This window comes from Heptranchias perlo, chromosome 25 (assembly GCF_035084215.1).
Source record: "Heptranchias perlo isolate sHepPer1 chromosome 25, sHepPer1.hap1, whole genome shotgun sequence".
NCBI lineage: Eukaryota > Metazoa > Chordata > Chondrichthyes > Hexanchiformes > Hexanchidae > Heptranchias > Heptranchias perlo.
The window spans coordinates 46,164,084-46,178,751 of NC_090349.1; the positions used below are offsets into that span (position 1 = coordinate 46,164,084).

Genomic DNA, 14,668 nt, shown 5'->3' on the forward strand with positions numbered 1-14,668 from the left:
AAGGTCTTAGTTATACAGTCAAACGTCCTTAGTTATCAATACCCAAAGTAGTGCAAAATAGCTGCCAAGTTTACCTGCATAGTAACAGTTTATAAATGCAAGTTCTTTCTTTTATTAGAATAGGGAGATTAGTGGTTGTGAAAACATGGTTTAACACCACGTACTTCATCTTCCAGGTGGTATATTTATACCATGAAAGCACTGAGAAATGTAAAACTTTGAAGCAATCTGGGGTCTGATCAGAGGAGATCACTTCTGTGTTTTAATAACAAGGTTACAGGTGAAGTATTCACTGATGCACATACAAATGCAAATAGTTTCATCGAATCATAGAAACATACAGCACAGAAGGAGGCCATTCGGCCCATCGTGTCTTTGCCGGCCGAAAAAGAGCTTTCCAGTCTAATCCCACTTTCCAGCTCTTGGTCCGTAGCCTCGTAGGTTACGGCACCTCAAGTACCCTTGAAATGCGATGAGGGTTTCTGCCTCTACCACCCTTTCAGGGAATGAGTTCCAGCCCCCGCCACCCTCTAGGTGAAAAAATTTCTCCTTAACTCCCCTCTAATCCTTCTACGAATCACTTTAAATCTATGCCCCCTGGATATTGACCTCTCTGCTAAGGGAAATAGGTCCTCCCTATCCACTCTATCTAGGCCCCTCATAATTTTGTACACCTCAATTAAATCTCCCCTCAGCCTCCTCTGTTCCAAAGAAAACAACCCCAGCCTATCCAATCTTTCCTCATAGCTAAAATTCTCCAGTCCTGGCAACATCCTCATAAATCTCCTCTGTACCCTCTTGAGTGCAATCACCTCCTTCCTGTAATGTGGTGACCAGAACTGTACACAGTACTCTAGCTGTGGCCTAACCAGTGTTTTATACAGTTCTAGCATAACCTCCCTGGTCTTATATTCTATGCCTCAGCTAATAAAGGAAAGTATCCCGTATACCTTCTTAACCACCTTATCTACCTGTCCTGCTACCATCAGGGATCTGTGGACATGCACTCCAAGGTCCCTTTGTTCCTCTACACTTCTCGGTATCCTCCCATTTATTGTGTATTCCCTTGCTTTGTTTGCTCTCCCCAAATGCATGACCTCCAACTTCTCTGGTTTGAATTCCATTTGCCACTTTTCTGCCCACCTGACCAGTCCATTAACATCTTCCTGCAGACTACAACTTCCTCCCTCACTATCAACCACATGGCCAATCTTTGTATCATCTGCAAACTTGTTAATCATGCTCCCTACATTCAAGTCCAAATCATTGATATATATCGCAAAAAGCAAGGGACCTAGAACTGAGCCCTGCGGAACCCCACTGGAAACAGCCTTCCAGACACAAAAACACTCCTCGACCACTACCCTCTGCTTCCTGCCACTGAGCCAACTTTGGATCCAACTTGCCACTCTCCCTTAGATCCCATGGGCTTTTACTTTTCTGACCAGTCAGCCATGTGGGACATTGTCACAAGCCTTGCTAAAATCCATGTAGACTACATCAAATGCACTACCCTCATCGACCCTCCTTGTTACCTCCTCAAAAAAATTCAATTAAGTTAGTCAGACATGACCGTCCCTTAACAAATCCATGCTGACTGTCCTCACTTAATCCGTGCCTTTCTAAATGACAATTAATATTGTCCCTCAGAATTTTTTTCCAATAATTTGCCCACCACCGAGGTTAGGCTGACTGGCCTATAATTACTTGGTCTATCTCTTTCTCCCTTCTTAAACAACGGTAAAACATTAGCAGTCCTCTAGTCCTCCGGCACCATGCCTATAGCCAGAGAGGATTCAAAAATGATGGACAGAGCCTCCGCTATTTCCTCCTTTGCTTCTCTTAACAGTCTGGGATACATTTCATCCGGGCCTGGTGATTTATCTACTTTCAGGGATGCTAAACCCCTTAATACTTCCTCTATCATTATGTTTCTGCTACGCCAGGTGAGCAGGACTTGAGGTTTCTAACAAACACACACAAATTTCAATAATTCATACGAATATTTAAAATTAATCGTGTTTGAAATCCCTGCAGGAGATTTCTTATGCCGAGCTCGGATTCTCCATCTCCAGTCTGATCAAATGGGCTGTAAATTATCTACTTAAAGGTTTTGTGTCCAGCACACATCTCACACTTCAAAGTGTCACACATGCAAAGAATATGACAGACTTGGACATTCATCTTACCTCAAATATCATTCAAATTGCTAAGTAACAGGAAGCAGAGAGTAGTGGTGAATGGTTGTCTTTCGGACTGGAGGGAGGTGTACAGTGGTGTTCCCCGGGGGTCGGTACTGGGACCACTGCTTTTCTTAATATATATTAATGACTTGGACTTGGGTGTACAGGGCACAATTTCAAAATCTGCAGATGACACACAACTTGGAAGTGTAGTGAACAGTGAGGAGGACAGTGATAGACTTCAAGAGGATATAGATAGGATGGTGGAATGGACGGATACGTGGCAGATGAAATTTAACACAGAAAAATGTGAAGTGATACATTTCGGTAGGAAGAACGCGGAGAGGTAATATAAACTAGAAGGCACAATTCTAAAAGGGGTACAGGAACAGAGAGATCTGGGGGTATATGTGCACAAGTCATTGGAAGTGGCAGGACAGGTTGAGACAGTGGTTAAAAAAGCATACGGGATATTGGGCTTTATAAATAGAGGCATAGAGTACAAAAGCAAGGAAGTCATAATGAACCTTTATAAAACACTGGTTCAACCACAACTGGGGTATTGTGTCCAGTTCTGGGCATCGCACTTTAGGAAAGATGTGAAGGCCTTAGAGAGGATGCAGAAATGATATACTAGAAGATTCCTGGGATGAGGGATTTTAGTTATGTGCATAGACTGGAGAAGCTGGGGTTGTTCTTCTTGGAACAGAGAAGGTTGAGAGGAGATTTGATAGAGATATTCAAAATCATGAAGGGTCTAGACAGAATAGAGAGAGAGAAACTGTTCCCATTGGCGGAAGGGTCAAGAACCAGAGGACATAGATTTAAGGTGATTGGCGAAAGAACCAAAGGTGACACGAGGAAAAACATTTTTACACGGCGAGTGGTTAGGATCTGGAATGCACTGCCACAGTGGGTGGTGGAGGCAGATTCAACCGTGGCTGCAAAAGGGAACCGGATAAGTACTTGAAATGAAAAACTTGTAGGGCTACGGGGATAGGGAGGGGGAGTGGGTCGAGCTGGATTGCTCTTGCGTAGAGCCGGTGCAGACTCGATGGGCCGAATAGCCTCCTTCCGAGCTGTAACCTGTGATTCTATGATTTAAAAAGCAACCAACTGATGTTAACTGAATGATACTGATTGCCTGAAATATTCTGAAGTAGGAAAGCAGGAAGGAAAACTACCAGTCAGGAAACAGCCACTGATAAACAATTGGCAAGGGGAGCAATGAAGTCACTTGAAATATTTTTTTGAAAGTTCTCTCAGAAGCTATCTTGCTTTGTCAGTACCCAAGGATATAGTAACTAAAAATAAGATTTCTAACACAACACATAAAAATTTCAAGAATTCACAAGAAAAACTCAAAATGAATGAATTGTTAGAAATCCCTGAAGAGGCCGGGGGCTTGAGTTCTGCTTCAGACCCAAAGTCAGGAATTTCAACGGAGCCTTGAGTGCTCGGGATTTGTAACTCAGTTCCAACCCTGATCCTGTGGATCTACAATACCCTAAATGCACCACGAGAAAAGGAAAACAAAAAAAAAGAATGAGAAAGAAAAAAAAAGTAGAAAGAAAGAGAGAAAGATGTACACCCACATGTGCATCATTGAACAATATTTTATTTCATTCCCCTCTGTGAATTTGACCAGGACAACCCACGTCATGTCATGTGACAGACATGTAGAACATTTACAACAACTGTGAGACACGTGTGGCAGAAAAACACCGAAGTATAAAGTCTTCAAAGCATTCCAATTTCAAAATACTCGTCTTTGTTCTAAATCTCTCCACAGCCTTGCCTCACCTTCCCTCTGCAACTTCCTCCAGCCCGACATCCCAAGTGTGGTCTAACCAAGGTTCTATACAGGTTTAATATTCGATTCCTGGGACATTGGGACCGGTTCTGGGGAAGGTGGGGCCTGTACAAGCGGGACGGGTTGCACCCGAGCAGGACCGGGACCAATGTCCTCGGGGAGGTGTTTGCTAGTGCTGTTGGGGAAGGTATAAACTAGAGTGGCAGGGGGATGGGAACCTGAGTGGGGAGTCAGAAGGGAATAAAGTTGAGAGCAGCAAGAGAGGGGAAGACCCAGGGGAAATCTACAATACAAATAGTGCAAACAGTTGTTCAAGAACAAGTGAAAGGGAAAAGCGTAGAGCAGCAGAAAGAAAGTGTACTTTAGACACTACAGATAAAGTGAAAACTAGAAGGCGTAAGGCGATTAACCCAGCATCAAAGCTGAAGGTCAGGCTAGGGTGTGTGGCCCAACTAAGAGTTCTATATACAAATACACGGAGTATAAGGAATAAATTAAATGAACTACACATTCAAATTCAAATTGGAGGGTATGACATGATAGCTATCACTGAGACATGGCTGCAGGATGGTCAGGATTGGGAACTAAATATACCGGGTTATAAGGTCTACTGGAGAGATAGGGAAAATGGAAGAGGGGGAGGAGTAGCCTTAATGATTAGAGATGAAATCACTTCAATGATAAAGGAGGATATAACGAGAGGTAAGCAGCCAACAGAGGCCTTATGGGTTGAATTGAGAAATAGGAAAGGATCTAAGACTATAGTGGGAGTTGTCTATAGGACCCCTGGCAGCAGCTCTGAAGTGCTAAATTGTATAAATGCAGAGATTAGACAAGCGTGTAAGAAAGTCTTAGTGGCCTTAATGAGAGGCTTTAACCTTCACATAGATTGGGAAAAGCAGACTAGCAAGTGTCAGAAAGGTAGTGATTTTCTTGAGTGTGTCCGGGATAGTTTTCTACAGCAGTACGTCCTGGAGGCAACAAGGGGGCAAGCAATACTAGATTTAGTAATGAGTAATGAACCAGATTTAGTTAACGGCTTAACTGTACACGAACATCTATCCAATAGCGATCATAACATGATCGAGTTCAATGTAGTGTTTGAAAGGGAAAAAAGTGAATCAGCTGCTAAGATTCTAGACTTGGGTAAGGCCGACTTCAAAGGGACGAGACAGAGATTGTCCACAGTAAACTGGGCAAATCTGTTAATGGGTAAAACGACTGATGATCAGTGGGAAATGTTTAAAGAAACATTTAACGTGATACAGAATTGGTTTATACCCGAGGGGCAAGAACTCTACTTGCCAAAAAATCAGCCATGGACAACTAAAGAGGTAAGGGACAGTATAAAACATAAGGAAAGGGCATACAAAAAGACAAAAAATGGCACAGATCCTGGCGAATGGGAAAGATACAAAGATCAACAAAGGGTCACAAAACAGATAGTAAGAGCTACAAAAAGAGAGTATGAAAAGAAACTTGCAAGGGATATCAAAACCAATACGAAGAACTTTTATAGTTATATTAGGAAAAAGAGGGTGGTCAGGAGCAGTGTTGGCCCCTTAAAAACTGAAAATGGGGATATTGTCATTGACAATAGGGAAATGGCGGACAGGCTGAACAATTACTTTGCGTCAGTATTTACAGAAGAAAAAGAGGATAGCATGCCGGAAATCCCAAGAAAACTAATACTGAATCGGGGACAGGGACTCAATAAAATTAACATAAGTAAAGCAACAGTAATGAAGAAAATAATAGCACTAAAGAGTGACAAATCCCCAGGACCAGATGGTTTCCATCCCAGGGTTTTAAAGGAAGTCGGTGAGCACATTGCAGATGCCCCAACTATAATCTTTCAAAGTTCTCTAGATTCAGGAACTGTCCCTCTAGATTGGAAAATTGCACATCACTCTGCTTTTTAAGAAAGGAGAGAGAGGGAAACCAGGGAATTATAGACCAGTTAGCCTTACATCTGTTGAGGGGAAAATGCTGGAGTCTATAATTAAGGATAGGGTGACTGAACACCTCAAGAATTTTCAGTTAATCAGAGAGAGCAAGCATAGATTTGTGAAAGGTAGGTCGTGCCTGACAAACCTGATTGAATTTTTTGAAGAGGTGACTAAAGTAGTGGACAGGGGAATGTCAATGGATGTTATTTATATGGACTTCCAGAAGGCATTTGATAAGGTCCCACATAAGAGACTGTTAGCTAAGATAGAAGCCCATGGAATCGAGGGAAAAGTACAGACTTGGTTAGGAAGTTGGCTGAGCGAAAGGCGACAGAGAGTAGGGATAATGGGTAGGTAGTCACATTGACAGGATGTGACTAGTAGAGTCCCGCGGGGATCTGTCTTGGGGCCTCAATTATTCACAACATTTATTAACGACTTAGATGAAGGCATAGAAAGTCTCATATCTAAGTTTGCCGATGACACAAGGAATGGTGGCATTGTAAGCAGTGTAGATGAAAACATAAAATTACAAAGCGATATTGATAGATTAGGTGAATGGGCAAAACTGTGGCAAATGGAATTCAATGTAGACAAATGTGAGGTAATCCACTTTGGATCAAAAAAGGATAGAACAGGGTACTTTCTAAATGGTAAAAAGTTAAAAACAGTGGATGTCCAAAGGGACTTAGGGGTACAGGTACAGAGATCATTGAAGTGTCATGAACAGGTGCAGAAAATAATCAATAAGGCTAATGGAATGCTGGCCTTTATATCGAGAGGACTAGAGTACAAGGGGGCAGAAGTTATGCTGCAGCTATACTAAACCCTGGTTAGACCGCACCTGGAGTATTGTGAGCAGTCTGGGCACCGCACCTTCGGAAGGACATATTGGCCTTGGAGGGAGTGCAGCGTAGGTTTACTAGAATGATGCCCGGACTTCAAAGGTTAAGTTACGAGGAGAGATTACACAAATTGGGGTTGTATTCTCTGGAGTTTCAAAGGTTATGGGGTGACCTGATCGAAGTTTATAAGATATTAAGGGGAACGGATAGGGTGGATAGAGAGAAACTATTTCCGCTGGTTGGGGATTCTAGGAGTAGGGGGCACAGTCTAAAAATTAGAGCCAGACCTTTCAGGAGCGAGATTAGAAAACATTTCTACACACAAAGGGTGGTAGAAGTTTGGAACTCTCTTCCGCAAATGGCAATTGATACTAGCTCAATTGCTAAATTTAAATCTGAGATAGATAGCTTTTTGGCAATCAAAGGTATTAAGGGATATGGGCCAAAGGCGGGTATATGGAGTTAGATCACAGATCAGCCATGATCTTATCAAATGGCGGAGCAGGCACGAGGGGCTGAATGGCCTACTCCTGTTCCTATGTTCCTAACATAACTTTGTGCTTTTCAATTCTATCCCTCTAGAATGAACCCCAGTGCTTGGTGTGCTTTTTTGTTTAAGGCCTTATTAACCTGTGTCGCTACTTTTAATGATTTGTGTATCTGTACCTCCAAAAATACTAGATCTCGGTTAGATGTCAGGAGGTGGTTCTTTTCCCAGAGAATAGTGGATCTCTGGAGCAGGCTGCCGGCTCATGTGGTGGCGCCGAATCGCTGAATTCCTTCAAGCGACAGCTGGACCTGCTTCTGGCTGGGACGGAGATCGCCTCGTATAAAAGGTAGAGTGATCTTCTGGACTAGTTTTGATCACCATTGGGGGGGAGGGTGGAGGGGGTCAGAGAGGAATTTCCCAGATATTTTTCCCCCAAATTGGCCTGCGTTTTTATCTGTTTTCTCGCCTCTCCCGGAAGATCACATGATTTTGGGTGGGATGGGGAGTGTATATATTGTGATACACAAGGTATCACAGTTGTGTGGGACAAGCTGGGTGGACCCGAGGGTCTTTTCCAGTCCGTCGTTGTTCATAAGCACTAAAAATCACTTGAGTTTGGTGGAAGTGTTCACATTACTCAGGTGACGAGAGTGCACATCGACAGAGGGACAGAAACCACCGGAAACTGAATTCTTTTCATCTCCCACCTCTCGGGACTCAAACAAAAGGTAATTACTGTACTGTTAATGGTTTATGGTTAAGACATTTATTTTCTTTGTTTTGCTCAGATAACTAACTGGAGGATAGAAATGAGCCTTATTACATCAGGCCACAACAATATCTAATCATAATTCTGTAAGAGGCAAATATAATAACAGACATATTTACAGCAGGAAGTGTTTAATAATATTCATGGGATGTGCCTTCGTAGTTTCATTTCCTAGAAGTACTCTAAACTGGCAGACATCCAGGCCAGCAGGGAAAATCTACTCTGCAGTACATGGCACATCTCTCCAATAAATTAACCAGCAGTTCAAGGTTAGATACAACACATTAAGTTTCCAAAATCTATACCCTGCCCGATAGTGAAATATATCAATACCATTAGTGCACCAACATCAGTGTTAATATTTTAATATTTTGCTCCTACCAAAACTATTCAACAATCAAACAGTAACACTGACCGAAACATATGAGCACATGAACAAGTGATCAATTGGAAAGGCTCTGAGCAACATGGTCTGTGTAGATATATCAAATGCCAGATTTTCACAATCCTTCACAATTTTCTCAGCAAAATGTGCACTGAAGTAAATTTCGAGGATTTCATTTTCACATCGTTCACCTGACGAAGGAGGAAGCCTCCGAAAGCTTGTGAATTTAAAATAAAATTGCTGGACTATAACTTGGTGTTGTAAAATTGTTTACAACTGAAGTAAATACACAGACCGCATTCCCAACACTATTACAGTTAACATATTAAAAAAGACAAAATATCTTGTCAAATGTGAACCATTTACTTGTAGCAGTTTCTCATTGTTTTTCAATAATACAAAGCTTATCATAGGAATAGTCTACCGCATTGTTGACTCATGACCAAGGTCAGAGCATGTGGAGTCAGGGGACAAGTAGCAGAATGGATAGTAAGCTGGCTACAAAACAGGAAACAGAGAGTAGGGGTTAAAGATGGTTGCTCAAAATGGCAAAAGGTGGGAAGTGGTGTTCCACAAGGATCGGTGCTGGGTCCACCGTTGTTTACAATTTACATAAACAATTTGGACTCGGGAATCAGAAGTACAATTTCAAAATTTGCAGATGACACCAAATGGGAGGTACAGTTAATACTGAGGAGGACTGCAACAAAATACAGGAAGACAATAAACTTGCAGAATGGCCATGTAATTGGCAAATGAATTTCAATATAGGTAAGTGTGAGGTGGTACATTTGGTAGGTATAATAAGGAGGCCACATACTGCTTGGAAAGTAAGAATCTAAATGGAGTAGAGTAGCAGAGGGATCTGGGGGTACAGATACTCAAATCACTAAAAGTAGCGACGCAGCTTAAAAGGCCATTTAAAAAGCCACTGGGGTTCATTTCTAGAGGGATAGAATTGAAAAACACAGTTATGCCAAACTTGTACAGAACCTTGGTTAGACCGCACTTGGAGTACTGTAAACAGTTCTAGTCTCCACACCATAAAAAGGATATAAAGGCACTGGAGAAGGTGCAAAAAAGATTTACTAGGAAAGTACCAGAAATGAGAGGTTATACCTATCAGGAAAGATTGAACAGGCTGGGGGTTTTTTCTCTACAAGAGAAGACTGAGGGGTGACCTAATAGAGGTCTTTTACAGTTATGAAATTGTTTGATAGGGTAGATGTAGAGAAGATGGCTCCGATATTAGCGGGGAGGCGGGTTGACAGCAGGGGTGGGGGCGTTTGGGCACGTGGCAAACCCACATGAACCAAACTTACCGTTTCCAACGCGATCTCACGTTGATTGATAGTGGTTAATGTCCTCTCTGGGTTTCGCGCCCGGCTGCTAGCCTGATTGACAGGCTGGCTGTCATCGGGAGCTGCAACGCGATGGGGGGGAGCGGGAAAGAGAGAGAGCCAGACTTCATCCAATGCTGGACTGGAAGGCCGGGGTGGGGGGGGGCGGTGGTGAGGGGAAGGTCGGGGGTGGGGGGGGGGGGGGGTAGGATGAGAGGGGAAGTGTGGGGGAGTGGGGAGGAGAGATCAGGGGACATCGGGGGGAGATCGGGAGGGTGAAGAGGGGGAGATCGGGAGGGTGAAGAGGGGGAGATCGGGAGGGTGAAGAGGGGGAGATCGGGAGGGTGAAGAGGGGGAGATCGGGAGGGTGAAGAGGGGGAGATCGGGAGGGTGAAGAGGGGGAGATCGGGAGGGTGAAGAGGGGGAGATCGGGAGGGTGAAGAGGGGGAGATCGGGAGGGTGAAGAGGGGGAGATCGGGAGGGTGAAGAGGGGGAGATCGGGAGGGTGAAGAGGGGGAGATCGGGAGGGTGAAGAGGGGGTGATCGGGAGGGTGAAGAGGGGGAGACCGGGAGGGTGAAGAGGGGGAGATCGGAGCGGGAGACATCACACATCGGAGCTTGTTTCAACGGTAGGTGCATTTAGTGTTTTCACTTCATTGCATGGTTTTTTATTTCATTTATTTAGTTTCTTTCTCCCTGATTCGGCCCTTCACGCCTGCTTTCACCAGGCGTGAATCAGAAGCGATGGGCAAGCCGCCCAGGTAAGTTAAAAATCTTTCTAATCACTTCATTTGTCACAGGTAAAGTGCCTTAAGTACCTCAATGAGGTACATTTGGCTCTTTAACTGTCACCCCGCAGGCTTTAATTGCCAGCGGAGCTTCCGGTTTCGGGTTGCCTGCGCACACACAGGTGGATCCCTGGGAAACTTGGAAGCCAGCGGGTTGGAGCCGGCTTCCGAACCCGAACGGGATTTGCGCAATTTTCAGAACCCCCCCCCCGCCCCCCCCCAATGCACCCGTATTTGCCTCCTAAAATCACCCCTGATGTTTCCACTTGCGGGGGAGACCAGAACTAGGGGCCATAAATATAAGATAATCACTAACAAATCCAATAGGGAATTCAGGAGAAACTTCTTTACCCAGAGAGTGGTGAGAATGTAGAACTCGCTGCATCAAGGAGTAGTTAAGGCGACTAGCGTAGATGCATTAAGGGGAAGCTAGATAAACATGAGGGAGAAAGGAATAAAAGGATATGTTGATAGGGTTAGATGAAGTAGGGTGGGAGGAGGCTCATGTAGAGCATAAACACTGGCATGGACCTGTTAGGCCGAATGGCCTGTTTCTGTGCTGTACATTCTTTGCGCTCCTTCTATCGATCCCAGGCTAAACCTACTCACATATGGTCGCCCATTCAAATGATCGGCCTTTGGGTCTACTCCGAGCTGAAATTGGTGGCGATGGGTTTTACTAGGCTGTTTACTTCTCTCTTCCTCCCCCCATTTGACTGCACAGGATTAGGATCCTGGCCCAAACACTGCTTGTGTCATGATGGGTCACCAGGCTTTAGTGTTGTGACAATGTTTTTGCAGTGCAATTGGCGCCATCACATCACAGATGATTATTATGCCATGTGTTTATAAAAAGAACTCCAAATCAATATTAGAGAAGGAAATCTAGTCATCTCTTTAGTTCTTGTGTTGAACAACAAATACACCTCATGTACCGTCAGGGCCATTGATAGTCGTACAGAACAGATGGCGACAGATACCTCCTGGCTAAACTAATGGCATTAAATTACATGCAATGGGAAACCCAGGGAGCAAACAAATTTTAATTAGGGAGAACGGTAGTTACTTAAAGGCTTCTATAGAGACAAAGCTCAGAATACTGCTCAGTAAACAAGAGTGGTAAATACTAACGTATGTGCTGAGGTACAAAGGATTCATTAATGGATTTATATTGCTTCTTGCAGAGATCAAAAGCTTTTACTAATCTCAGCAAAAGCAATGCGACTGCAAATTGAGCAAAAGGAAGCCAATTTGTCATATAATTTTGTGAAACCCATACTGTCTGCTGTAAGATATCGGACCAATAAAATGCAGCACATTTTTGTTTTAGTGTACAACTTGGTAGCATACAGAAACATTTAGAGACATACACCGTAGAGATAATCTGGCAACATAGATGGTTTCTAGTGCTCAGATTGTCATGAAGCAAGTTTCCGGCATACATTCGACTAGGAATTTAGTCTTCTTTAAGTAACACGGGGACACAATCCGTCTATTGCAATGTATACAATTTAAAACAACCAGCAACGTGGCTGTTAAACCACTATGTAACTATGTTTTCTGACCGTCACTGTTTGCGGCTGAATATTTCACAGCCTTGTAACAACTTCCTGCCACTAAAATAAAGCAGATGGAATTTGGTACAAAACCTTTAAGCTTTGATATGAAAATGTCACCGATAGGAAAGTGTACCCCAACATCACAAAACTTTTACATCTGGTAAGGTGTAAATAAAAACTCCCTAAATTCCAAGCAAATATACTGTTTTGCCCCTGAAAGCAAGTGGTCATACTTTGATGGTATTTAACTTTTTTCTTCAAGTGCATCACTTTTTGAGTTTTAACAAAAGCGGAATACTGCAGATGCTGGAAATCTGAAATAAAAACAGAAAATGCTGGAAACACTCAGCAGGTCGGGCAGCATCTGTGGAGAGAGAAACAGAGTTAACGTTTCGGGTTGATGGCCTTTCATCAGAACTTAAGTTTTGTTCCTCTTTCCGCCCCACACTACTTCCAGGCAGCACACCAACTGGCTGCTAGCGGGGTGCACAATAGCAGCTGAAGAGACGTGTTCTAATCGACTCCGTCCCTGTGGGGAAGCACCTAGTATTCATGTGCCACATCCCCTCCGCAAACATCATGCAGATATGAGTCAATGTCCTCAACCATCAGGGGCCAGTTTTGTTTTGAAATATGACACTTTTGAAGATATATTTCAGGATGGATACCCATTTCCACTGAAGCAGAACATATACGTTGTAGGCTTCAGAAATCACAGCCTCTGAGCTCACATTCTGCAGCCACAGATGCAGCACATGAAATAACAAGTCTGCAAAAGCCAAAGGGGGAGAATAAAGATCGCCATTTCACATCTAAATCAGTGTGTATCTAAAAACCTGTAGTATCCGTGGAGTCATCACAGCACAAAACTTTTTAACCCTTTAACAACAACAACTTGCATTTATATAGCACCTTTAACGTAGCAAAATGTCCCATGGTGCTTCACACGCGTAATCAAACAAAATTTAATCCTGCAGATGAACTGACAACTGTGCCTGATGGGTTGGAATTTGAACCAGCTGAATGTTGCAGTCAAGCGACACAGCATAACAACCTAGTTTCAGTTGAGACAAAAGTGATTAAGCATGTGGAGACAAGGTTAAAATTTGTAGAACAATCGGGTTACGAAGTAGCAACTGTCACGTGGGTGTACGCAGGGTATATTTGATTAACCTTTGAGCCATGTCCAATCACGAGTCACTGACTCAGATCGGCCAAAAGCCACGATATAGCAAAATTGGACCCTACTGTCCAGATAACTGGATAAAAGACAGAACTAAAAGAAGGGGTTTAGCTAACGATGTAAAGTTATAATTAGGTTGTTTTTGAATGTTGCCACGGAGCCGGATTGGCTAAGGAATAAGTAATGTAGTAACGGCTATCGGTGTGCTCCAGTCTTGTACTGTTTATAAGCTTCTGAATTTTTGTTGATTGGGGAGAAGGTGCTCGCACAGACCGGGGGGTCAGAGACCCTTCTCCCAGAGCTCGGTTTTAATAAACTGCACCTTTTACTTTACTACAGATTAGATGTGAATTTATTTTCACCCAACAGTGCCCAACATCAGACCTTCTCAGCGAACCAAATGGCTGTGGCTTTTTGTTCTCATTTTCCAATGTATAACTTTTTACTTTCCATTTCCCTTGCTGCTGGCCCAATCCCTTGGACCCAATTTAATTTTGGTTTCACCTTATTTGTTACTTTTTTTTAAAAACACAGTCCTGTTATCTCCAGGGCTCAGTTCATCCCCAACCATCAGCTTCATCCAAGTAATCTCTAAGTTGTCTAGCTGTCTTGGTATTTCCTAATTCTACCCTTCTCCATTAATGGGCACTGATCCTCCCATCTCCCCACTCTGCCCATCTCCATCAATGGGCTCTAAGCCTCCCATCTCCATCAATGGGCTGTAAGCCTGCTAACTCCCCATCTCCATCAATGGGCTCTAAGCCTCCCATCTCCATCTATGGGCTCTAAGCCTGCTAACTCCCCATCTCCATCTGTGGGCTCTAAGCTTCCCATCTCCCCATCTCCATCAATGGGCTCTAAGCCTGCTAACTCCCCATCTCCATTACTGGGCTCTAAGCTTCCCATCTCCATCAATGGGCTCTAAGCCTCCCATCTCCATCAATGGGCTTTAAGCCTGCTAACTCCCCATCTCCATCAATGGGCTTTAAGCCTGCTATTTCCCCATCTCCATTAATGTGCTCTAAGCCTGCTAACTCCCCATCTCCATTACAGGGCTCTAAGCTTCCCAACTCCCCATCTCCATTAATGGGCTATAAACCTGCTATCTCCTCAAACTGCCATTCTCCTTGAGGCTCTATCCTTGCCATGTAGTCAGATTGGATTCCGGCCAAAATCCAGTAATGAATTCCTCAAGGTAAAGATACTGCAGCCTGGAAATTACGATGAGATATGTTATCATACAAACACCTGACAGCTCATATCAAATTCCTCTTATTTTATCAAGGTATTAGGCAATTCATTTTCTGATGGGTTAATGCCCCTTTAAAAGAACAGAGAGAGGAATTGGATAGAGAGGAATGATG

The 14,668-nt window shown here is 43.5% G+C and overlaps 1 protein-coding gene across 4 annotated transcripts in view; it reads right to left on the minus strand.

The window, feature by feature from the left end:
• Positions 1-14,668, minus strand: part of LOC137342290 (membrane-associated phosphatidylinositol transfer protein 2) — a 354,330-nt gene that overhangs the window by 103,880 nt on the left and 235,782 nt on the right. The gene's annotated exons all lie outside the window — the stretch shown is intronic.